Below are 24,879 nucleotides of genomic sequence, written 5' to 3'. Positions count from 1 at the left end.
AAAACTCCAATTGGTTTTGGGCTGTATAGATGCTGTTTAAATAAAGTCTCAACAGTGATTGTGACTGGATGTGGGGATGGACAAAGTCACCAGCTGAGCATTTGGGATATCTCTTCATGTCTCTCAGACATCTTGAACTCGGTATGCCAAAGACAGAACTCAATAGAGGCATTTGTATGGTACAGTGAATAGAGAGCTGGAGCTGGAGTCAGGAAAATATGAATACATAACACATACCTAGTAGTATGCCCCTGAGCAAGTCACTTTAGCTCCATTTGTCTGATCTGTAAAATGGGTATAATGATAATAACTCCTATCTCCCAGGGGTTGCTGTGAGGATACAAGGAAATAATATTTGTAAAATGTTTTGTGAACCTTAAAGTCCTATATAAATGTGCCACTCATTCAGACTTGTCTGTATCTGTCCAGGTCATCAACATCCTCCTAAGCACCCCCAACTGTAACTTTAGAGTTCTGCTTGACATTTTCCTCTCCTTTATCATCCAAGTTGTCAAGTATTTTTAGTTATGCCTCAGTAATATCTCTCTCCTCCATACTCTGCTCTCCCACTCATGCATCTAGATTTAGTCTACCACCTTGATCCTGGCCTCCTGAAATAGTCTACTAATTAATTTCTTTGCTCTCAGTCTCTCCCCTCTCTATTCTATCCTCTCTACACAGCTGCCAACACCAAGGTGCAAGACTGACCATGGAACTGTCAAATTTTAATTTGTATTGTAGGCAAAGGGATTCACATTCGAGTCCTAGGGCTCCAAATCCCTACACCGCACTATTTTTCTCTTTCCCTAATCCAAAGTTCTATCTTCTCTTGATTGTATCACAAGATCAGTATCTGATTATTGAAGAACATTTCTTAGTAATCTTCTCTAGCTATTTCATACTTCTCTTCCATCTCCCTTGAGATAATAATTTCTCAAGAATTACAATCATGTCTTCTTTCCTGTTCATACAAGTGCTCAGTAATATTCAATAAATGAATCTTTTGAATGTTCATGTAGAGGGGGACAATTGGATTTTAATCAAGTGATTCCTTCCCCTTACTTTCTATAATGATATCACCTGGGAGCATTTGGAGAGGGTCTGGAATTAGCTAGTCAAGAATCGACTATCCCCTACACCTGAAACGTTGCTTATTAGTCTGTTTTATAGGTGACGGTGACATTTATTCATAGAGGTATGAGGAGAAGTGAAATTTGATGAGGGTCACAAATGTCACAGATGAAGCTTCAACCCATGTTTCCTGACTCTACAAGTGGTCATACTACTATATGTCTCCACGAAGGAATATTCTGGTAAATGTTTAACTGGATCTCTGGAAATTAGGTCACACTTTCAAGTTTAATCTCTATTATTGACATTTTTTCATTACTTTCTTAAGTCTAGATAATTAACAAAATAATGAACCAAGCCTTTATTTGCAGTATTTGTTTATCTCCAAAGTGAAAATGCTCTCACTGAAAATTTAACAACAGTCTCTCAGAGCCTCCAGCACATTTCAGTCTCTAGGTCAGGACCAAGGTTCCTTCTTCCTCTAATTGCTTTCTCCCAGCTGCCAGCAAAACAAAATTCCACCATTAGAGTGTAGTGGCCTGATTTGTAATTTTATCCCTTTTACTCGAGCAAGTACCCTAATCTTCTCTCTCACCTTGGTAGCTCCAATTTTAGTTCTAGAAGATAAAGTGGACAGCTGGAAGTAAACTCTTCCCTTCTCCCTCTTGCCTGGATCTACCTAACACAAAGAGTACGGAAGATATTTTAATGCTTGAATGAGCTCATTGAGATTGGTGCAGACTCTGAACTAGGTTATTCAGGTCCCTGAGTCCAGATTTGTTTCCTACACAGAACAATTCAATTATTGTGATAGTCAGTTTCCACTTCTTTGGATGGTCTACAGACATGACTTACTCTCAACATTGCTGACCTCCTCAGACAGATCTCTCTGAGAATAAGTTTCTAAAATAAAAGCTATAGCAAAACCATATTCCCCAAACCTCACCTTCAATCCTAGTCAATGACAGTTCACACAGCCCTTTAGCCTCCATTTTTAACTATGTTTTTAGTTAGGAAGGACACAATTCAATGAATGAAGAGTGGCCAAAAACCACATAAAACTGGGAACAATGACCAGAAGTATTAAAGAGTCAAATTTAGGCTTGATGTGAAGATAAACTCCCTAATAATAAGATCTACCCAAAGGAAGAATAACTAGTCTTGGAATTTAAATGGTTACTCCTCTATATAGAGTTTCAGATGAAAATCATGTGGCCATTTTTCAGCTATGCAGAAGAGGGAATTCATATTCAGGTACAGGTGGGGCTAAGTGAGTTGTGAGATTCATGAGTAAGTATTTGTGTGTGTATGTGTGTGTGTGTTGATTTTCATAGTTGACATAGAGAGTACTGAGCAATAGATGGGCTCCAACATGATCAGCTAGTTTTGTACATAGGGTCTTAGGTTGAATCTAATAGTTGATATTTATATTACATTTAATTGTATATAATGACACTATCTTATCAATACTTAGAAAAAGCTTTTGAGGGAGTTAATGTGGCTGTTATTTTCCTCAAATTCAATGAAGAAATTGATGCTCCTTTTGGTTTGTTTGAACCCAGCTCTTATACTCCAAACCCACTACTCTAAGTGAGTATTTGACAATGAAGAGATGTTTATGAATCAAAGTAATTCAGTTGAAAGGTTCAGATTTGGAATCAGGACAGTCAAAGATTCAGATCTTCTTCTGACATTTGATTCCTTGTCCTTAGTTATCTTACCTGTGAAATCATGAAAATGACTATCAGTACCTATTTTCCAAAGTTGAAAGTCAAATAAACCTTTGTAGAACTTTAAATGCTATACAAATGTCATTTACTATCTATAGTGAATCCAATCTGGCCATTTTGGTGGAAAAGTTTTACTTTTTCATCTTGACAAGTCTAAAAATAAATGACTCTCAAAGGAAAGAAACTGGTGGTTCCTCCTTGTCTCTGGACTTTCCTTACTCTATAAAGCACAGATCTGCTCCCAGTGATGACTCTTCTGTCTTTTCTGTCTTCTATGTTTTACCTGGGGGTTAACAGGGATTCCTCCAACTCTCCTAGAACATTTGTGAGATTCAGTCCCCTCTCCTGAATGAAAGTTCACACATTCATACACACTCACACAAACACCCACAAACACTTAAAGATGCACATACACACAGGAGAGTGCATAGATACACACACAGCAACAGGAGCAAAAGCAGCAACAAAACAATTCCTTCGGAAATTAAGGAAAAGAGAAACAAGAAGCAAAAGAAGGTGAGAAAGTTTAAGATCAGATTCACATAGTCCCAGGGCTGCTGCTGCTATTTTAAGCCCTCTCTGATATTGTGTCAGAACACAATAGAGTGGTCTAGGGAAAAATGTGGAATGCTGTTCCTCTTAATATTTTCCTAAGATATTTCTTGATGAGGTCTTACCTGCTAGAAATGTTCAAAACTCCATTTGGCTTTGGGCTGTGTAGATGCTGTTTAAATAAAGGATATGGTTGGGACTCTGGGTGTGGGGATGAGGACAAAGTCACCAGTTGAGCATTTGGGATAGAATTTCAAGAAAGAGGACAAAGGACTTACCTTTGTCCTTTGGCATTTCCTTAAACTAGTAAGTACCTTCTTCCCCTTCCTACTTCCCTTTTTTCTTATCTGCCTTCTTTCTTCCCTTCTCCTTGTCTCCTTCCCTTCTTCCCTCTTTCTTCTCTGCCCCTTCCTTTCTTTCCCTATTCTCTTCTTCCTTTTCCTTCTCTCCTTCTATGTCTGTTTCTCCTTCTCTCTGGGTCTCTGTCTCTCTCACCGCTTCTCCATAAAAGTCCTGACAGGTAACTATTTTCTGCTTGAGGCAGTCCTTAGCTCCACCAAACTCCATCTTATCCATAGATTCCTCTGCATACTACCTGCCACTGCAAGTCTCAAAGAAGTAAAATGCCTCACCTGAGCCCCGCACTTACCCTCTGCTCTGCTTTTGGGAAGCTCTTGACAATACACTCTTGTATTGCTGTGGTTGGCTGTAGCCCTGAATCAGCAGTTAGGACCTCATGTCCCTTTCCCAGTTATTTGTGCCATAGTCTGTTGGGGACTGATATAGAAGAGCAGACTGCCAATACTCAGCTTCTCCAGTGAGAATATGATTCCCAAGGTTCATCATCGTGGTCTGCCCAAGCAAGACAGTGGTTACCTCAGGGAACTACAACAATAGGAGGATCAGATGGGCAAGAAGGAGGATGTGTAAAATCCCAGAGCTCAGAACAGAGTGACCCTTGTGCCCCTGTCCCCACTTCTGCTTCTAGTAGCTGCTGCAAACTCTTCTCAAGGGCTATGAATGGGACTGCTTACTATCTACACATACTGAAGCAGGCCATTATTCAGATTCATGTTTCCAATTTGAGCATTGAATAATTTATGCATTGAAATATGTTGAGAGAAACCAGAAATACTGATCTGGGGGATCTGGGGCATGAAAATCCATTTGTTATAGGAGAAAGGGCACTGGATTTGCTCTGTCAACCTGTATTTGAAACTTGGTTCTGTTACTTTTTTTAAAACTATATTTCTTTGTTTTTATTTATCTTCATTTCTAAATAGACCCTACCCATTGAACCATCCATTGAAATAAATAATTATTTTTAAGAGGAATTCAACAGGTTCAATATAACCAAAGAACATGTCAGTCAAGTCTAATGGTATATGCACAATTCCAATATCCCATTGAAGACAGATTTTAAGAAGGTATTTTGAAAGGAATGTCAGACTTGTAAGAACAATGAGAAAGCCAGAGCCCAAGCCCCAAATTCCTAATTTCTTATATGTACCAAGAGGCAGCTAGGTGTCACAGTACATGGAGCTCTGGGTTTATTGTCAGGAAGACTTATCTTCATGAGTTCAAATCTGGCCTCATACACTTACTAGCTGTGTGACCCTGGGCAAGTCACTTAAAGTTGTTAAGTTCCTTCACCTGCAAAATGGGCTGGAGAAGGAAATAGCAAACTACTCTATTATCTTTGATAAGAAAATGTTAAATGTGATCATGAAGAGATGGGTATGACAGAAAACAACAAAATGATTTCTTGGGGCTTATTAGTGAAGAATATCTACCTGTGGTATTTAACTGGATTGTTCTAATTGTCTGTTTTAATTTTGGTCCAGAAGCTGTGATTTCACTGTAGAGGGAATTCTGGGTGAAAAAAAAAATTCTTTCCATCAATGCAGATAGGCAATAGTTCTGTAACATAGTCCTAGAAAGTTGTCTGGCGAAGCTGATAAGTTATCATCTGCCCAGGATATTACAGCCAATTTCTGACAGAGGAAGAACTTGAACCCAGGACTCCCTGACTCTATCCACGACATTATGTTGCCTTTTTTTATACTCAGCAAAGCAAACTCTTATTGTCAGAAAAAAATGGCTTATCTATTAAGGTTAATAATAAAAACACCTCGCATTTATATAACACTTTAAGATTTATGCAACATATTTTCCTCACCTATGAAGTTAGGTACTACAAATATTAATTTTCATAAAATTTTATTGATGTCTTCTGTTTTTGACCTGAATTTTCAAAATATATGACTAAAAGACAGCATGCAACCCACAAACACTCTCAGGTGAGGTCAAAATTAGATTAAAATGTAGTTACTTCCTGTATGATTTTAATATGTTGATGTATTAATAAAATAATGATAATAATACCTTACATTTGTATAGCACCTACTTTGTGCTAAGTACTTTGCAATTATTGTCTCATTTGAACTTCACAACAACCCTGAGAGATAGGTCCTATTATTATCCTTATTTTTCAGATGAAGAAACTGAGGCAAACAGAAGTTAAGTGACTTACTCAGGATCACATAGCCAGAAAGTATCTGAGCCTGAATTTGAACTCAGGTTTTCCTGTCTCCAGGCTTGGCATTCTACTTACCACATTACCTATAATAGGTGGCTTTCCAAGTCTATATGTCATCCACAAGGATCCTTATGTACACTTCAATGGTTCCAATTTCTATTTGAGTTTTATACTTCTGTTTTAGATCATAGTAGGTATCCTTAGCATCAGTCTCCCTACTCCTTCAGGAGAGCTATCCCCTTTAGCAAATAATATTATTTTAGAAGGAAAAAAGTCAACGCAACTGACATATTGAAAAAGTCTTAAAATGTATTTAGTACATAACACTTGTAGACCTCCCATCCCCCTTTTACAGATGACAGAAAGCTGAGGTTCATGGGGGGCTTGGTGACAAACCTAGGAAAAATCCTTCTGGAATATGAATCCAAATCTCTCTTGATTCAAAGACTAGGAGTGTTTAGATTATGCCATACTTTAGTAAAAAGATAAGATTTTTAAAAGATCCCCCCAAATTAAGATAGTTTCTTTTGGGTTCAAAAAAAGACACAACTGTCTCCAATCATTCTCTTCTTATTATAACCCAAGCCCCAAAGCTCACTGGTTTGAGACTCTATTCATTGATGAACATCAGTGTCTTCAGGGAGCTGGTGAGAACAAGACAGAGGAAAACTTGAGTCTTTTGATTCTATTCAGGCTCTTCAGATTTTGCAAATATTTGGGGCATTTCTGCCTTCCATCTTCAAGAGAAAGGATGGATTTTTTAAATGGTTTCTGGTTCTGGGAGCCAAGATGGCAGGGTGATCAGTAATTGCTCTCTTCCTCCCCTTGTTGACCTTGACAAGCCCAGAGAATATCTCCCCAGGAAAAACTCTGGAACAGTGGGAACAGCAGAAGGGGTAAACAGATTCTTAACCTGTGAGGCTAGAAAGATTGCTAAGGAGGGTTCCTCTTGCTGTGGCCAAAGGCTACCAGTGCAAGATCAGAGCCGTCCCGGACAGCCCCACCTCAAGAAACTGGGAAAAGATCCTGAACCCTAGGGGGGTGAAGCCAACAACTGCCAACACTAGAACCCCAGGCATGCCTCAGCACCCCAGGGGAATTGGGAAGACACTAGCGCAGACAGCTGAGCTTGCCCATGCTCTAGCTCAGCAGAGGAGACTGCCTATGGCCAGACCACCCCTCCCCCACACTTAACAAGGTAGCTCTAGGGTAACTATTAAGGTAAGGATTATTGTTCTATCAGAAAGCCATGATGAAAAAAAAAGCCTGAGCAACTTCATTCAAGAAATCATCAAAAAAAAATTGCCCAGAAATCCTAGACCCAGAGGGCAAAATAGTCATTGAAAGAATCCACTGTTCACCTCCTGAAGGAGACTACAAACTAAAAACACCAAGGAATATTGTTGCCACATTCCAGAACTATCAACTGAAGAAGAAAATACTGCAGGCAGCCAGGAAGAAATAATTCAAATATCGAGGAGCTACAGTCAGGATCACATAGGACCTTGAAGCTTCTACATTAAAAGATCAAAGGAATTTGAATATGATATTCTGTAAGGCAAAGGAGCTGGGAATACAACCAAGTATTAATTACCCAGCAAAGCTGAGCATAATATTTCAGGCAAAGAGCTGGACATTCAGTGAAATAAGGAATGTCCAGACCTTCCTGATGAAAAGGCCAGAACTCACTAGAAAATTTGATCTTCAAAATCAGGTCTCAAGAGAAGCATAAGAAGGTAAACAGGGGAAAAGAAACTCATTACACAATAAAGGGAAACTCTTCACATCCCTGTAAGGGAAGATGATACTTGGTAATCTTGAGAACTGTATATTTATTATGAAATGTAAAGGGATTTACATAGATAGAGGGAGTGGATATAAATTAAATGATGTGATGATAACAAATGTGATTTAAATGTGTGAAGGGATTGTAATGGGAGATGTGAAAAGGAGGAGACAGAAAAAATAATTTCCATCACAGGAAGAGGCACAAAAATACATTACAGTAGAGGGAAACAAGGGAGTGAGATGAGCATAGTTTGAGAGTATCTATCATCTGATTGGATTCAAGGAGGGTAAAACAAACTCAGTTGAGTATAGAAATACAATTAGCTCTATAGGCAATAGGAGGGGAAGAGGAAAAGAAAAGGGGAGGAAGGCTAAAAAGGAGGGAAGAAGTAGTGAGGGAAAGGGGATTAAAAGGGAGGGGGGCTGAAAGAAGGGAGGGAAGACTGATACAGGCTGTGGTTAAAAATTAAAACTATTGGGGAGGGGAATGGAAAAGAGAGAACTAAAAGCATAAACAAGGGGAAAGGAGATGGAGGGAAAGACACAGATAGAAATCATAATTGTGATTGTGAATTGATAATTATGAATGAGATGAACTCTCCCATAAAATGGAGAAGGATACAAGAATGGATTAAAAACATAATCCAACAATACGTTGTTTGGAAGAAACACATTTGAAACGGGGCATATAGAGAGGGTAAAGGTAAAAGGTTGGAGCAGAATATATTGTGCTTCAGTTGATGTAAAAAAAAGCAGGGGTAGCAATCCTAATCTTAGACAAAGCAAAAGCAGGAAAAGATCTAATCAAAAGAGATAAGGAAGGAAACTATATCCTGCTAAAAGGCACCATAGACAAGGAAGCAATTTTATTACTAAACATATATGCTCCAAGTGATATAGCATCCAAATTCTCAGAGAAGACATTAAAGGAGCTACAGGAAGAAATAGCAAAACTATGCTAGTGGGGGACCTCAACCTCCCCCTCTCTGAACTTGATGAATCTAACCTCAAAATAAACATGAAAGAAGTTAAAGAGGTGAATGCAACTCTGGATAAGGAAGATATGATAGATCTCTGGAGAAAATTGAATGCAAATAGAAAAGGATATACCTCTTTCTCAGCAGTACATGGCACATATGCAAAAACTGACCATGTACTAGACCATAAAAACCTCCCAATCCACCGCAGAAAGGCAGAGGTAGTCAATACATCTTTCTCAGATCATAATGCAATAAAAATTATATGTAATCAAAGTCTGTAGAAATATAAATAAAAAATTAATTAGAAACTAAACAATCTAATCATAAAGAATGAGTGGGTTAAACAACAAATATAGAAACAATCAACAACTTCATTCAAGAGAATGACAATAGTGAGACAACCTACCAAATCTTATGGGATACTGAAAAAGCAGTTCTTAGGGGATGTTTTATATCTTTGAATGCCTACATGAATAAAATAGAAAAAGAGGAGATCAATGAATTGGGCATGAAGCTGAAAAAGCTCGAAAAAGAATAAATTGAGAATCTCCAAGTAAATACCAAATTAGAAATACTGAAAACCAAAGGAGAAATTAATAAAATTGAAATTAAGTAAACTATTGAAGTAATAAATAAAACTAAGAGTTGGTTTTATGAAAAAAAAATAATAAAATTGATAAATCTTTGGTCAACTTGATTTAAAAAAAAAAAAAGAAAGAAAGTAGAAAACCAAATTACCAATATCAAGAATGAAAAAGATGAACTCACCTCCAATGAAAAGGAAATTTAAAAGTTAATAAGAAATTACTTTGCCCAACTACATGCCCATAAACTCGACAGTCTAAATGAGATGGATGATTATTTTAAAAGATGTAAATTGCCCAGATCAACAGAAGAAGAAGTTGAAAATGTAAATAACCCCATCTCAGAAAAAAAATTTAACAAGCCATCAATGAACTCCTTAGGAAAAAATCTCTAGGGCCAGATGGATTCACAAATGAATTCTATCAAACATTTAAAGAACTGTTAATTTCAATACTATACAGACTATTTGGAAATATTGGGGAAGATGGAGTGCTCCTAAATTCTTTCTATGATACAAATATGGTTTTGATACCTAAACCAGGAAGAGCCAAGACAGAGAAAGAAAATTATAGACTAATTTCTCTAATGAATATAGATGCAAAAATTTTAAATAAGATTTTAGCAAAAAAGGATATAGCAATAAATTACCAGAATAACACATTATGATCAGGTAGGATTTATACCAGGATTGCAGGGCTGGTTGATTATTAGGAAAACTATTAACATTACTGGTCATATCAACAACAAAACTAACAGAAACCACATGATTATCTCAATAGATGCAGAAAAAACTTTTGACGAAATTCAACACCCATTCCAATTGAACACACTGTAGAACATAGGAATAAGTGGAACTTTCCATAAAATAATAAGCAGTATCTACCTAAAACCTTGATCAAGCATTATATGTAATGGGGATAAGCTAGATGTATTTCCAGTAAGATCAGGGGTGAAACAAGGATGTCCATTATCATCATTATTATTCAATATGGTACTAGAAATGTTAACTATAGTAATTAGACAAGATAAAGAAATTGAATGAATTAGAATAGGCAAAAAAGAAACTAAGGTATCACTCTTTGTAGATGATATGATGATATACTTACAGAATCCCAGAGAGTCAAGTAAAAACCTACTTGAAATAATAAATAACTTTGGCAAAGTTGCAGGTTACAAAATAAACCCACACAAATCTTCTGTATTTCTCTACATTACTAACAAAGTCCAATGGCAAGAGGTAGAAAGAGAAAACCTATTTAAAGTTATGGTAGACCCTCTAAAATATTTGGAGTCTACCTGCCAAAACAAACTCAGGGACTATATGAATACAGTCACAAAAAACTTTTTGTGCAAATAAAGTCAGATCTAAGTGGAAAAACATCAGTTGCTCATGGGTAGGCTGAGCTAATATAATAAAAATGACAATTCTACCTAAATTAATTTATCTATTCAGTGCCATACCAATCAAACTATCAGATAATTATTTTCTAGAGCCAGAAAAAATAATATCAAAATTCATCTGGAAGAACAAAAAGTACAGAACATCAAGTGAATTAATGAAAAACAATGCTAGGGAAGATAGCATAGCTCTACCAGATCTCAAATTGTATTATAAAGCAGCAATTATCAAAACCACTTGGTACTGGCTAAGAAACAGAAGAGTAGATCAGTGGAATAGGTTAGGTACTCAAGACACAGTAATCAATAAATATAACAAACCACTGTCTGATAAATCCAAGGATCCCAACTTCTGGGATAATAACTCACTGTTTGACAAAAATTGCTGGGAAAACTGGATAACAGTATGGAGGAAACTAGGCATAGACCAATGCCTGACACCATAGAATTTTTGCAACTAGTGTCTATGATAAAGGTCTCATTTCTAATATAGAGAGAGACGAGTCAAATGTATAAGAATACAAGTCATTCCCCAATTGATAAATGGTCAAAGGATATGAACAGGAAGTTTTCAGAGGAAGAAATTATAGCTATCTATAGTCATATGAAAAAATACTCTAAATTATATTGATTAGAGAGATGAAAATCAAAACAACTCTAAGATACCACATTACACCTGTCTGATTGGCTAACATGACAAAACAGGATGATGATAAATGTTGGAGAAGATGTGGGAGAGTTGGAACACTAATTCATTGTTGCTGGAGCTGTGAGCTGATCCAACCATTCTGGAGAGCAATTTGGAACTATGCCCAAAGGGCTACAAAAATCTTCATATCCTTTGACCCAGCAATACTGCTTCTAGGACTGTATCCTCAAGAGATCATAGAAATGGGAAAGGGTCCCTCATGAACAAAAATATTTATAGCAGCTCCCTTTGTCGTGGCCAAAAACTGGAAATCAACGGGATGCCCATCAATTGGGGAATGACTGAATAAATTGTGGTATATGAATGTAATGGAATACTATTGTGCTATAAGAAATGATGAACAGGAAGATTTCAGAGAGGGCTGGAAACACTTATACAAACTGATGCTGAGCAAATGGAGCAGTACCAGGAGAACTTTGTACACAGCAACAACCACAGTGTGCTAGGATGTTTTCTGATAAACTTAGTACTTCATTGCAATGCAATGACTTAAAAAATTCCCAGTGGTTTCTTAAAGCAAAATGCCTTCCACATCCAGAGAAAGAATTTTGGAATTTGATGGCAAAATGTGGTAGATCATTTTCTTTTGTATCACGTTTTGGTTTGTTTCATGATTTCTCCCATTCATTTCAATTCTTCTATTCAGCACAACTAAGGTGAAAATGTAATTATTAGGAATATATATGTTGAACCTATATAAAACTGCATGTTATCTCAGGGAAGGAGTAGAGATGCAGGGGGGGATGGCAGGAGGAAGGGGAAAAAATCTAAGTTATATAGAAGTGATTGTAGAACACTGAAAACAAATAAAATAATGAAATAAAATAAGAGAAAAGATGGATGATGTCAATCCTACTTCAGACTGCTGAAGGGGAAATAAGGCTCTGGGAAGAAGAAAACATGAGAAGGGCCACAGTAGCCATCATGTACCTATCTCAGCTTTGGGAAATTTCCTCTTGGGGTGAGATCTGGGATTCCTCTCTCTTGATTTAGCTGAGTTACCTCCTTTGCAACTGGAGAGCTCGTTCATTCAGTCCTTTCTGGTACATATTCTCCTTTGTGTACTTCTCTGATTTTCTGTTTTGTTATCAGTTTGATAAATGGGTTTCTTTGCTATCTACTATTTGTGTTCATTGTGGAACTGGTATTTCATGGGAAAGGAGTTAGCCCTTGGATATAAAGCTTATGTCCTTCTTTCTCCATTAGTAGACTGTGATCAGAAGTTTAGCTTGTACTTGAAAAATACATCCCTCAGACTAATAACATTTACAAGAGTGGATATATCTGCTTCCCTATATAGATATACCGATGTAGATACATAAAATTCTATATAATCCCACACACGCATATTTGCTATATTACATAGACTCCAGAATTTGTGAATTTAAATTTGTTCTACATTGGTTTACTCCATCTGTCTCTCTGACTTTCATTGCATGTACATCTGCCTGTGTCCTGTGGCTGTGTTCTTTCTCTTTCCATTAAATCCAGAAACTCCTCAAGGGCAGAAACACAACTGACTCTTCCCCTGCCTCCTGCTCTCCACCATATCTCAGATGCAGGATTTGCCTACACAATGAACACCAGACAATAGGAATAGGAGGACTACATATAATTCTTTACCAATCAAATCTGTTAATGTGAAAAGAAAAAGTTCAAACCACTAACAATGACCTATTTTCTATTGTGAAACCTTTGATCTCTGGTCAGAGCTGGGTAACAGTAATGACCTAATGGCAGAATCTTAGTGGTGTAAAGGATCATGTTATCAAGCTAGAAAATACCTCATAAGTCATCTAGACCAAATGTTTTCTTTTATGGATGAGTCAAGTAAGGCCTCAGAGATGAAGTGACAACGTTAATCAATGTATAAGCATTTGTTAAGTGTTCATTACAGCCAGGCATTATGGTGATAAAGAAAGGCAAAAATAGTCCCTGGTCTATTGGAGCTTATATTCTAGTAAATTTAGAATTACAACATGTAAATGAGCAGGTATATATAAGGGGCAGCTAAGCAGTGCAGCATATGTGCTTAAAGTCAGGAAGATCTGAGTTCAAATTCAGCCTCACACGTGTGTTAGCTGTATAACCCTAGGCAAGTTACTTAACCCTGTTTACCTCAGTTTTCTCATATGTAAAATGAACTGGAGAGAAAATGACAAACCATTCCAGTGTTTTTACCAAGAAAACCCCAAATGAGGTCACCAAGAGTCAGAAACAAGTGAAATAACTCAATAGCAACATAGAAGAGGCCTACAAAAGAGATGGCTTTAGAAGCTGTGGGATCTAGGAAAGGTTTCCTGCAAAAGCTAATATCTGAGCTGAGTCTCCAAAGAAGACAGAGACTCTAAGACCCCAAGATAAGGAGGTATAGCACTTCAGACATGGGGGCAGCCAGTATGAGGGCACAGAGATAAGAGAATGAGTGTCATATGTGAGGAACTGAAATGTAGAATATTAAAGGGTAGTACACAAGAAAATATGGAGAGCCAGGACTCAAACCCAAGTTCAAGTTCATTCAGCACCTCAAATTCAGGGCTATTTCCATTGTCCCACACTTTCTCAGAGATCACTTGTCCAGGTTTTCTTAACCTTTTTGTGCCTATAATGATGGTCTGGTGTCTGGTGATGCCTATGGATGTCTTTTCAATTTAATGTCTTGCCATGCATAAAATAAAACAATATGATTACAAAGAAAACCAATCCCATTAAAACACAATGGATTTCTGGTGCCAAGATGGCAGCATGAGTAAGGAACCTTCTGAAGCCCTCCCAAATCCCCCTCCAAACAATTAAAAAACCACTGCAGAATTGATCTAGGAGCAGAGAAGCAGCTTACCAGCATGGCAGGAAAGATCTGTTTCATGGGGTGGAAAAGGAACAAGATCCAAGAGCAGCAATAACCAGCCTCACAGTAGGTGCTCTGTAGCAAGCCTCCAAACCAAAGGCAATCCACCATCTGAGGCCCTGCCCTCCTGCAAACTAGTAGGCCCCTAAGCAATCAAGCAGTCTGTTCAGGGCAGAAAGGTCTCACTCCTGCAACTCCACCCCTAACACAAGCCACCAGCCAGGCCTTGACTCCATTGCTGACCAATAGTGAAGCCCTGTCCTCTGGCTCTCCAACAGCAAGGTTCTGCCCCTACAGTCTACCAGCAGAGAGACACTTTTTCCATAGTAACTCAGGAGCAGGGTCCCATCTCTGTTATAGATCAGTAGCTAAATCTCACACCCAGAGGAGGCCAACAGGGATTCCATGTCCCCCAGTACTAGCTGAAAGGGAAGTCTGTCCTCCAGAGAAAGCAAGTAGCTAAGCCCTGAAGCACAGTGAGACCCAAAGACCCAGCACAAAAAGCTTGGAGTGGTAAAGGATCAGAGCCCAACTCTCACATAAAAACACCAAGTCACAAAAAAGACAGAAAATGAGCAAAAAAACCTCAACCAAATAAAAAGAACTTGACTACAGAAAATTACTGTGGTGATAGGGAGAAAAAAAGGCATAAAGTTAGAAGAGGACAATGCTGTCAAAATTGCTACATATAAAGCCTTAAAGAAAAAATGTAATTTGGTTTCAGGCCCAAAAAGAATTTCTGGAAGAGCTTAAAAAGAAATTTAAAAAACAAATTAGAGAAATAGAAGAATAATTGGGGAAAGAAATGAGAGTTATACAAGAAACCATGAAAGGACAGTCAATAGCATGAGAAAAGATACATAAAAAAATTTACCAAAGGAAATAACTCCCTGAGAAATAGAATGGACCAAATGGGAGAGGAATTATAAAAGCTCACCCAAGAAAATAATTCCTTAAAAATTAGAATTGAACAAATGGAAACTAATGACTCTATGAGACATCAGGATATGATAAAACCAAATAAAACAAATTTTTTAAAAGGAGACAATGTGAAATTTTTCATTGGAAGAAACAACTGACCTAGAAAATAGATCAAGGAGAGATAACATAAGAATTTTTGGACTGCCTGAAGCCATGATTTTAAAAAAGCCAGAAGATCTTTCCAGAAATTTTCAAAGAAAATTGCCCTGATATATTAGAACCAGAGGGTAAAACAGAAATTGAAAGAATTCACTGATTACCACCCAAAAGAGATCCCAAAATGAAAATTCCCAGGAACATTATGACCATATTCCAGAGCTCACATAGCAAGGAGAAAGTGTTGCAAGCAGTCAAAAAGAAATAATCCAAATACTATAGAGCTACAGTCAGGATTTGGCAGCTTTCACACTAAACAACCAGGGGACTTGGAATATGATATATTGGAAGGCAAAGTTAGGATTACAATCAAGAATCACCTATCCAGCAAAATTCAATATAATCTTTCAGGGGAAAAAATGGATATTTAAAGAAATAGAAACCTTTCAAGCATTTCTAATTAAAAGATCAGAGCCAAACAAAAAATTGACCTCCAAATACGAGACTCAAGGGAAACATAAAAAGGTAAAAATGAAATAAGAGAAAACATAAGAAAATAAATAAGGTTAAACTGTTTGCATTTTATACGGCAAGATAACATTTGTAACTCTTAACAACTTTATTACTATAAGAGCAATTAGAAGGAATATATGCAGATAAGGGGTGTGGATATAAGGTTACTTTGATTGGATGATACCCCCCTCAAAAAATTAAAGTGGTAAGAAACAAGATTGCAATGGGAAAAGAAGGGGCTGGGGATTGAATGGGGTAATTTATCTCACATAAAAGAGGCATGAAAGAGCTATTGTAATGGAGAGGAAGATGGGAGGGGATGGGAATGAATACAGACTGAAGCATGCTATTTTTCACTTTCATTTATTTCTTTTATTCAAGTATTTTTGTACAAAATGACTCATATGGAAAAGTTTTACATAATTGCACATGTATGACCTATATCTGATTGCTTAGGGAAGGGGGAGGGAGAGAGAAGAGGGAGAAACAGAACTTGGAACTCAAAATTTTAGATAACTTTTTAAAATTTTAAATAAAAATAGTTATTAAAAATTTAAATAATTTCATAAATATATAAAATCAAAATATAAACATAAAATGATTTGTTTAAAATACACAGACCCTTTGCTTGAAGACAGGCAATTCTGCTCTAAGGGGCTTTAATTCATAGAAACTTTTTTTTCCCTTCACTGACATCAAACCTAAATTAACCACTTTGCAATTGCAACTCATTGCTCTTAATTTTGCCTTCTGGGACCAAAGAGAGCCAATCTGAACTCTCTTACATATATATGGCAGCCCTGTAAACATGAAAATGGTTATGTTCCTCATAAATCTCTTCTCCAGACTAAACATCTTGAATTCCTTCAATCAGTCCTCATTTGACATGGATTTCGTTCTCTTCATCATCTTGCTTGTCCTATTTTGGGAGCTCTTCAGCCTATCCTTAACAAAACATGACATTTGGAATTGAACTCAATATGGCAGAAATGGTCTGAATCAGCAATGACTCCAGCTGCCCTACAAGAAGTCACAGTCGAAGAATTTTAAACTATTCACGACACTAAGTGACCTTGAATAATTCACTTAAGCTCTCCAAAATTCAGTATCTTCTTAAGTAAAATGAGGGGTTCAGCCTGGATGATATCCACATTTCCAGCTTTGGAATTCTATGCTTCATCATTGTCCCCACTTTGACTTCAGGTTGTCCCATCTCCCAGACATGTTAAAGGCAAGAGTGGCAAAAGTATCTCTCAAACACCAGACATGCCATTCCCTTGCCCAAACACCTCCCATTCTGTCTGTCTCTTTAGCCTCAGTTCTACCTCATCACTCTCACTCCCATCTTAACTGATCAAAGGCATGTGTAGACTATTTATTTGTGGCAGATACAGTGCTAAGCTCAGAGAACACAAAGAAAGTCAAAATGTCTCTACCTTAGAGGAAACTATATTTTAATGGAAGAAACACTATAGATGATAGATGAAGATAGAGAGGTAGAGAGATGATAGATAGATAGATAGATAGATAGATAGATAGATAGATAGATAGATAGACAGACAGATAGATAGATAGATAGATAGATAAACAGACAGACAGACAGACAGACAGACAGACAGATAGATAGATAGATAGATAGATAGATAGATAGATAGATAGATAGATAGATGATAGATAGATAGATGATAGATAGATAGATAGAGAATAGATAAACAGAGCATTTAGTGAGGACTTACTGTGTATCAGGAACTTTCCTAAGCACTAGGTAAACAAAAATAAAAACAAAATAAGTCCTAATCTTAAGGGATTTGCAGTTCAATAAAGGAAGATAAAGCATAAAGAAGATCTGCAAAGGGGGAAGGGGGAAGGAGTGTACTTGCCCAGTCACTGCAGAGGTGGAGCAGACTGGAGGGTGAGATGGAAGTAGAACATAGAAGCACTGGAGCTGGACCTTCTCATTATACAGAAGTTCCAGGTACCTGCTTTGCAGTGCTGTTGTAAGGATCATATGAGACAATGTATGCATAACCTGGTTTATCTGGATCATTCTCCCAAGTCTGATCCTGTTGCCTTTTATCCTCTGTCTTCCCCCTTCCCATCTACTCTAAGGGGCATAGGAACTGTCTTTTCTCTTATTTTACGGGCTCAGTGACTAGCACACCAGTTCTGTTTAACCAATAAAAATCAGATTAGTTTTTACAAAGAGGAATGTGCTTCAAACATACAGCAAAAGCAAATGTACAAACATTTTCCCTAATAATTCAGAGGCGCAGTGCCCCCATGCCATTTCATTTTCTAAGGGGTAGGAGGGCATTTGCTTCCCATTTGAGGTTTCTATGTGGCATTAATCCTACTAAAATCGATCTTAGAGCCCAGCTAGGCTAGCATCCCCAGATGTTTGGTCCTCAGAACTGCTGGGCTCTCTGCCACACCTAGTCAGAATGGTTGTTTTTGTTCGTCCTTCGCTCTCAAAGAGGATGAAGGACATCAATAAGATGATGTCTTGGCTTGCAAATGAATTGAATTTAAGTGAGACAGGGCTATGTAAAATCACCAACCCCACTCTCTCCTCCAGTCATCTGGCTCCAGTAGAAAGATATAGATCAGGCGTGGATTATTACATTCCCAGATCCCTGTGATTTGAGCTCCTAAACCAGATTGGAACTCCATTCCTTGCAACTAGAAAGAAAAAGAACCAACAAAAAAGTCAAAACCTCAAACCCATTTCTCAGGGCCCATATAAGACAGGGAGTGGGTGGCTTTTTGGGTATCTCCCCTTATGACGAGTGTCATGGGCTATTAGTGAAAGATAGTAACTAATATTTACATAGTGTTTCCTATGTGCCAGGCACTGTGTTAAGCACTTTACAATTAGTATCTCATTTGACCCTCACAACAGAAACAAAAATAAATTGAGGCAGACAGACATTAAGTGTTACAGAGCCAGTAAGTATCCAAGACTGAACTTGGACCCAGATCTTCCTGACTCCAGGCCCAGCTCTCTATCCACTATACTACTTAGCTATCTCAAGAAAGGAATTCTTCAACCATTAGGACCTGGGCAGATAGGAAAGGTCTTCTGTAAAAAGTGGCTGAGCTGAGTCTTGAAGAAAGCCAGAGATGAGGAAGAACAAACTTCCTGATATAGGTATTTCTAATTTAAAATATCCAACACACTGTTGGTGATATGGGACTAAAGTTCAGGACATAGACGAGGGATGGCTATATAGATCTGGGAATAATGTGCACAGAGATGATCACTGAACCCACGGGATCTGATAAGATCACTAAGTAAGATAGTATAAAAAAGAAAAGAGGATCCCAGGAGAGAGATTTGAGGGACGCATAGTAGGTGTGACATGGATGAAGATTCAGGAAAAGACATTAAGAAGAAGTGGTTGGACAGGTAGGGAAAAAACTCAGAAAGGAAAGAGTATGCAAGAAGATAAGGGGATTACTAGTGTCAAATGCTACGGAGGTCAAGGCATTGAGAAAATATCCATTAAATATAAAGTTAAAATATCATCGATACCTTTGGAGAGGTCATTTTAGTCTGGTAGTGACTTGGATGGTCATCATTTTGGCATGCTTCCACCCACCTACATACTCCTCATTATTTCTCACAAAATTTAAAACCTCCTCCTCCTTCAGAATTAGAGGAGTGAACTGTCTTTTCTAGGGCAGTGACAAACTTGATATTTCTGTCATTTGAATATCTTACTTCTGCCAGCAGAATTGGCTGCCAATGCCATCCTATAATTTGGTGAGGTTGGGAAGGGGTATTTTTGTTATTTATTTTGGTATTTGCAGGTTATTCTTGCTTTTGGTATAGTTTGCATTATATTTTTTATTTTAAAATTCACATCCTTTGACTATTGAGAATTGGCTCTTAATCTTATTGATTTGTTGATTACCTATAGTTTTTTTTTTTTCAGTTAGCAAGTATCTGTCCTCTTTGACTCCCCTTCTACTTCCACTGGAAAAAAGAAAAAGAAAAACAAATCACCTGAAATAAATACTCATAGTCAAGCAAAATGCATTCCTATATTGATCATGTCCAAAACTGTCTATTCTGTCACCCATGAGGAAATGGACAGCATGCTAAATCATGAATCCTCTGGATCATGGTTAATAATTTCATTGATCAGAGTTCTTAAGCCTTTCAAAAATTTTCATTTTTCCAATCTTGTGGTAAAATTGTTCTCATGGTTTTGCATACTTTACTCTGCATAGTTCAAAGTGAGGTTCAAGTGATTTTATCTCCCCTTTGTTTCTTCCTCACTAGCATAGACTTTAATTATACGCTTCAATTTATGTGACATAATGTTCCTCTCATCCATTGTTATTTTTTTCTATTCTAGTATATTATTTTCTCCTCTTACCTTTTAAAATCATAAGAAAACATGAGCAAAAGTCTTCTAGGCCCTCCATCACATTAATGCCCTCCATGATCCCTACTGACATCACAGTTTATAAGAGATACCTATATTATCTTCCCCTCCTCTTTAGAATACAAACACAATCCTTATGGAATATTTTCTAATTCTTGACTGCATTTCTCTTTTTAGTGTTTCTCTTTACTTCTACATTTATGTTTCAAAGTTTCTTCCAGGCTTTGCTCTTTTCATTAGGAATGCTTGAATATCCTTTATTTCAGTAAAGGACCATTCCTCTTTCTCCCCCACCCCATAGGATTATATTCAGTTTTGCTTGGTAAGTTATTCTTAGTGGTAAGCCTACATCTTTTGCTTCTAAGAAAATCATATTCCACGCACTCTATTTTTTATAGTGTTAGATTCTAGATCTTGTGTGATCCTACTTGTGGTTTATATGTACTTAAACTTCATTTTGGCTTCTTGCAATAATTTTTTATTTGACATGCTGTGATGGATTTTAGCTGAGATATTCCTACTTTTCCTTTTGAGGTTTTTTACAGAAGGTAATTGACAGATTCTTTTTTATTTTCACTTTGTACTCTGGTTCTAAGAGATCTAGGCAGTTTCTTTCATGATTTATTGAAATATTATTTCCAGGCTCTTTTCTTGTTTATGCCTTTCAGGTATTTCATATTTTTTGAGTTAGTTCCTCTTTTTAATTATTATTTTAACATTCTTCTTTTTAAAGTTTTGGAGTTCCAAATTCTCTCCTTTCTAACCCCTCCCCATTGACAAGGCAAGCAATGTGATACTCCTTATACATGTGAAGTAATCCAAAAAAAATTCCCTATCAACTATATTGGAGAGAAAGAAAGTAGAGAAAGAGAGAAGAGAGAGGAAGGAAGGAAGGAAGGAAGGAAGGAAGGAAGGAAGGAAGGAAGGAAGGAAGGAAGGAAGGAAGGAAAAATATGCTTCGATATGCACTCATAGTCCATGAATTCTCTCCCTGGAGGTGGATAGTCCACAATTTTTAAATTATCTTTCATTGATTAGTTTCCTAGGTGACTTATTTTTGATATGAAATAGCATAACATTACATTTTTTAAATTTTGTGACAATTTTAATATTTCTTGTTGTTTCACAGAGTCACTAACTTATTTGGTTCCTTCTAATTTTCAGAAAATTTACTACTTATGTTAGATTTTATATCTCTTGTACCACACTGTTAATTCTCTTTCCAACTCTCTCCACCATAGCTCTAATTTCTTTTCTACTTTTTTCCTGTAACGCTCTCATTTCATTTAATTTTTTTTTAACATTTGCTTCATTTCTTCTAGTATTCCTAAATGATCTTATAGGCAGTCTGTGTTTTTCTTTGGGGCTTTGCTTGCAACTATTCCTCCTCTTCTGGATGTGTGTCTTAGGCATTTCTGACTTCATGATAGGTGTCTCTGACTTCATGATAACAAAACTCTTTATCTTTCTGTTTGTTTATTTAATTAGTCTTCCAGAGATCTATCCTGGGCATCCCAAGGTTCTTGACCTAACAATGAGATGTTTCAGGACTGAGCCTGTTCCCCTCTAAGAGACTCATTTGACTCTGCTTTTGGTGATTGTGGCAGACCAAGATATGATATTAGCAATTCCCTTCCTCTCTCCCTCTCAGAGCTTTAGTGACTGAGTTCAGCTTGAGTCCATGATTCAGACCCCAAGCAATTTACCTGAGCTGAGACTGAGTCCAGGTTCTTGCTCTGGGAAGAATAAGATGAGTGTTCTGGAGTCAAAGTCCTGGCTCTAAATTTCTCTGGGAAACCCCTAGCTACTGGCTTGGCTCTGGGCCTGATTGATCAGTTCTGAGCATCTGCAGGTTGCTAGACTATATCACATCTCTGTGCACTGGGTTGGTGCTCCCAATTCAAGCTGTTGTTCCAGGCAGAGTGCTAAATCCATTATCTTCTTTGGGCTAGTCTGTCTTGGAACTCTGGGAATTGCTCTGAATGGCCCCTTGCTGTTGGTTTTGGCAGAGGCTGGATTTGCAATCAACTCTGAGGGCCCCTGGATTGCTGGCCTCTCTCAGAGCTCTGGTTTTGTGGTCCATGATTCCAGTCCACTTTTGTTGTCCAGTTCCTGCCTTTAGGTTGAATCTGTGCAATTATCCTGGAAAAATGAACCACTGTATTTTCTCCATGGATATCTTACTCACTGCTGCATCTGGAATTCTTCTTAGGTAAGTGTTGGAATATTTATAGAGAGAGCTTTAAAATATTTGATGAAAATATTTCCCAGTTTAAGTCTTTTTTTTTTTCTTATTACTGATGCACCACATTTACTTTGTTATGCCTGACTCTTTATGACTCCCTTTGGGGTTTTCTCAGCAAAAGTAATGAAGTGATTTGCCATTTCCTTCTTCAGTTCATTTTACAGATAAGGAAACTGAGGCAAACAGAGTTAAGTGACTTGCCCAAGGTTACACAGCTAGGAAGTGTCTGAGACTGGATTTAAACACAGGAAGATGAGTCTTTTTGACTCCAGGCCCTACACTCTATCCACTCTGCAACCCAGCTGCCCCTAGTAATATTTAGAATTGCAAGAATTTGGAGCTGAAAAGAGCTTCGTTACCCCTACTTGTAAAAGAATTCTCATTGCAACTCTTCTAATCTGTGAGCACTAGGAGGGTCAGTGCCTTTTAAATGTTGGCATACTCAGGCAAAATCTCAGATTCTGCATTGCAGAGTGTCCTGCAAGTAATTAAACAACGTATGACACCATCAAGGATCTGGAGAGGGTGCTATAGCCAAATGGTATTAACTTCAAAGGAAGAATAATTGTTCATGACGGCAACAAGGGTCTCTAAATGGCAATAGAAATACTTCTCTGTTCCTATGAAATGGAGGGTGGATGAATATCCTAAAGGAAGGTCAGCTTTAGAGGTTTCTGGACATAGATTTCTTAAGTGAAAGACTTTATTTCCAGCTTGTTCAGATGATCCTGGGAAGAAAAACGAATAAAGAAGCTTGAGGTCAACGATGAAAAGGAATTTGTTAACAACAGAAGTGTCAAAGGGAGTAGCAGAAGAAGAGAGCTTAATAACTGAGGTAGAGGAGGGTTGAGATATATATTGGTATACACCAATACAGGGGTGAGTAGGTGACACAGTGGATGGAGTGCTGGGCCTAGAGTTGGGAAGATTTGAGTTCAACTCCAGTCTCAGACCTTTCCTAGCTGCGTGACCCTGGGCAAGTCACTTAACCATGTTTGCGTCAGTTTTCTCAAATGTAAAAAGAGCTAGAGAAGGAATTGGCAGACCAGTTCAAGTTTGCCAAGAAAGGCCCAAATGGGGTCATGGAGAGTTGGAAACGACTGAAAACACCTGAACAACAAAAATACCAATGCAACATTAGAAAGCAGAGCTATATAAGGCAGTGTGTCTGGATTAGGAAGAAGTTGGGGAAGCAAATTCAAGAGTGCTAGCCATAGGGAAAGGGGATTACTGGGTAGGAAGATACAGCAGGATAGACAATTTCCATGCAAATGTAAATTCAAAACTGGGATGATGTTTCTCAAGAAGTAAAGTAAAGGATGATATTTTTTGCATGCAGGGAAGCAGGGGAGCTACTATTTTCATAAGCATCACCCAGAGATGCTTGTATCATCATCCAATTTATTTTCCCTTTCATGAAGAGGAAGGAGAGCTGTGGCATGCCAGTTAGTTCAGAGAGAACTTTTGATGTAGCTGATAAAACAGCAATTTTTGAGGAGACATTGGAAAGTTGCGTGGAGGACAAGGCCTCAGCAAGCTAAAGTAAAAGTTTACCAGGGACCCAGTATTAAAGTGCAGATTTCTAGTGAATTAGAGGTAGTTTAGAGAGTAGGACCATGGTGGTGGGTAACCAAGCAGTAAATGAATCAAATACTCTTTCATTTTTATTTCATCCTTTTTAATTTGAATTTTTGTATATTTTATAATATACACAATTATTAATACTGTATGAATGAATGAATGAATGAATGAATGAAGTATTTATTAAATGTTTGTCATGCCAAACATAGCATATAAATAAATAAATAGAGTACCTATTCTCAAGGAGCTCACCTTCTAAGTGAGAGAGACAATACATCATGAGTGCAGCTCCGGGGCCAATGGCAAGGTCCAGGGGTCTTGATGACTAGGCCCAGGAGTTTTTGAGGTGCATCAGAAGATCAAATCATAATGCCCATTTGTAATTAAATACAATGCCTCATAGCAGCAGGGCAGATGATAAGGCTTAGTAAACAAGCATTGTTATAAAAAGGATTATAATTAATAACTCTCTGTTCATCCAAGGGTTATAATCAACCATGTCCTCCCCATTCCAAAGCAGGAGGGGGAAAGATTCATCAATATTGAGGAGAAATTGGGTCTGAAATATGCTGTTTGTGTGGGAACTTAAGTTCCCACTCGTAGGAGTGGGGAATGGCAAATGAAAATCTTTATTATCCAGCTGGAATGAAAGAAGGCATTGTCAACAAGTTTGGAGGGAAAAGATTCCCTTTTCAGTTCTTCTGTGCCCAATAAAATCTGATCAGCAGGAAGACTGCAGCAGAGGAAAGGGGGACTCATACTTTACAAATGAGGTGTTACATACATTGCATAGGCAGTATTTTTATTATTTTGCTTTGAAATATTTTATTCTTACTGACACAGGCGTAAGATAAAAAAGCATTGTAAACGAC

This window comes from Notamacropus eugenii, chromosome 2 (genome assembly GCF_028372415.1).
Source record: "Notamacropus eugenii isolate mMacEug1 chromosome 2, mMacEug1.pri_v2, whole genome shotgun sequence".
NCBI classification, from domain to species: domain Eukaryota; kingdom Metazoa; phylum Chordata; class Mammalia; order Diprotodontia; family Macropodidae; genus Notamacropus; species Notamacropus eugenii.
This window is presented reverse-complemented; position numbering follows the sequence as displayed.